Genomic DNA, 3,075 nt, shown 5'->3' on the forward strand with positions numbered 1-3,075 from the left:
CCTTGGGAGTTACTTCTACACTTGCTTATATTGCCATGCTATGCTAGTAGACGTGGATTGGGCGAGTGAATATCCATGACAGATGTGAGATTGTTAATTAATGGTTTATTTAAGGTGGCAACTTTAATACACATCTGGGTGGATTGAGGCACTTGGGTATTCCAGGATTGCCTGTTTGTTTTTGGACCGCCATCCAGGCTCAAAGGGATCATAAGATTATTCATTCTAGAAACTTCCGTGTGCAGCCACATGCTATTATGGGCTCTAGCATAGTTTATTAAGTCGTGCAAACTCTTACAGTGGTAGACTAGCAGATGTAGGGGATGTAGGTGGTACGGTCTACCCAATCGTAAGGTGCTAGCGCTTCTGAAAGACTATGTCTCGGTCATCCGTTTCTCAAACACCATGTAGTGAGAGAAAACAAATGGAGGAGATCGAGTCTTGTGGGGAAAAGTGCGCAACCTCTGCAGAGTGTACAAACTAATCATGATTAGTCGTGTCCCCGCTTATGGATGTTTTGAGTATCTGGTACTTGGATTATCCTGTGAATCTCATCATGTTACTTTAATTAATATTGTTGGGTTTTTAATGATGATGTTTAATTGTGATTGAGAATGCTGTCAACCATTCTTAATGTTTAACAACTACCATGATAGTTAAATAAAGTTTATTCCTTTGAAGTAGGGGAAAATTGGCTTTATGCAAAACTGTAACCATAGAGCTTTCCACCAGCCATATTATGCATGTAGTATAGCTATGTCATTTCATTACTCTCTATGTGTTACATTGCCAGCATATTCCATGTGCTGACCTGTTTTCAGGCTGCAACGTTCATGTTGCAGACTTTTCAGACGACGAGTAAGATGCCTTAGGATCATGGTCCTATACTCAGTGATGCCGTTGGAGTTAATGGACTCACTTATCTTCCAAGCCTTCCGCTGTTATCATTATTAGATGGCCTTAAGCAATATTTATTGTAATAAGCTCTCTTTTGAGACTTTCGATGTAATAAGTGTGTGATTGCCACTCTGTTATAAATCCTTCAAGTGTTGTGCGTGTCAGCATTACTGATCCAGGGATGACACTAATGCACAGAGATCAGACTGTTTGAGGTCTGGTCGCTACAAGATGGTATCAGAGCACACGCTGACTGTAGGACACGACCACTAAGCTAAGCCCTAGATCACTACTCTCTCTTCTCAGTCCTGACTCCTCATCTTTTCTACTCTCTTTTAGGATGGTGGATGCAAGGAACAAGTTCATGCAACCGGATGAAGATACACCCTTTGGACGACACCTAAAGGAAGTCACCAAGTACCTGAGCATCGGAGTACCAAGCTTCACCGGGACCTACAACGCCACTTTACCTGAAGAGGAGCACTGGATGATTCAAGTTCAAGTTCCAGGAAGGACGTTCATGCCCGTCACTGAGCCCATAGAGTTTACCTTTGATGCACCAACCTGGAGTCTAGGAAAGAGCATGGCAGCCCACATCACAATGGGACGTATTGGAGAAGTTTATCATAAGGAGCTTAAGGATACTATCTACCAGATTTGTGGGCGCCGAGATGAGCAATGGGAGATGTTCAGCACCAGGAAGGACAGATCAATTGCAGCTTTCATCCAGGAGTTAAACCAGCAAATTCGACGCTAGGAGAACGAGATGTGCGCATGCATGATAGATCTAAAGAAGGCCATGACCAAGATCATGGAACTGGAGGAAGAACTCAAGACTACATGCCATGGGTATGAGGAGGAAATCGCAACACTCATGGAGAAGAGCGGTGATCTAAAGAAGAAGCTAAATGTATTCATGGGATTTCCCGCAACTAGAGAAGGAGATGAAGATTGCACTTGTCCAGAGAATTACATCATCATCGACGACACCGACTCAGACCCATACGATAGCGATGATGACTATGTTGATGAAGCTGGAGCAGATATCATGGAGTCTTGAACGGAGCAGTTTTTCTAGTTTACCACCATAACAATAGTAGCATTTTCCCCATGTATCTAGTATAGTCTGAGCACTTTGTAATGATAGATAGACCGATGTATGCCCTTGCTTGATTGAATGAAGTGTTTTGATTGCTTTTGTCTCATGTGCATATGGGTAGTGTTTTCCCTCTAGACCTCATTCTATTATATATTCTCCTCTTTTCTAAACCCTCAGATGCCTCCGAGACATGACAACGGATTGGCTTTCCCACCGGAGCTCACTCGGTTGATCCAGCAGCACAATGCCTTGATGCCGTTGCTAGTCCAGAATCAGAATCAGGGGAACAACAACAACAACCCACCACCACCACCACTCGTTGATCACTTAACCCATTTTCTTAGGCTGAATCCGCCAGTGTTTTCCAGTAGCACCGAGCCAATTGTGGCAGATGTTTGGCTTCGCAAGGCAGCCAGGGAGTTGACCACTTTAGGATGCACAGATGCGAAGAAGGTGCGATTTGCCGCACATCAGCTTGATGGACCCGCAGCATCATGGTGGGAGAATTTCACAACCACATATCGAGTAGACACTGTCACATGGGATCAGTTTCAGCAGGCTTTCCGTACTGCCCATGTTTCAGCAGGAGCTATGGCCATGAAGAAGCGTGATTTTCACAACTTACGCCAAGGAGGGCGGACAGTTGGCCAGTATGTGGATGACTTTAGTAAGCTAGCACGTTATGCCCCAGATGACGTTGCTACGGATGCAGCTAAGTAGGAGAAGTTTCTGGGAGGACTGAATGATGAGCTGAGCATGCAGTTGATGGTAGCAAGTTTCAACAACTACCAGGAGTTGGTAGATCGTGCTCTTATGACTGAAGGGAAGCAGCATCAGATTGAGAACCGCAAGAGGAAGTATGGACAAGTAAAGTACAATTCTGGAGCTCAGCAGAAGCCACGTTTTACCCCAAAGTCGGGAGGACATTTTCAGCACACCCATAGAGGAGGTAGTTCGCATAATCATAATGGCCCCAAGAATGGGAATGGAGGACGCAACGGCCAGAACCGTACCAACCCATCAACCCCAGCTAAGAAAGATTTGAGCCAAGTCACTTGCTTTAATTGTCAGAAGACTGG

Source organism: Triticum aestivum, chromosome 3B (assembly GCF_018294505.1).
Source record: "Triticum aestivum cultivar Chinese Spring chromosome 3B, IWGSC CS RefSeq v2.1, whole genome shotgun sequence".
NCBI classification, from domain to species: domain Eukaryota; kingdom Viridiplantae; phylum Streptophyta; class Magnoliopsida; order Poales; family Poaceae; genus Triticum; species Triticum aestivum.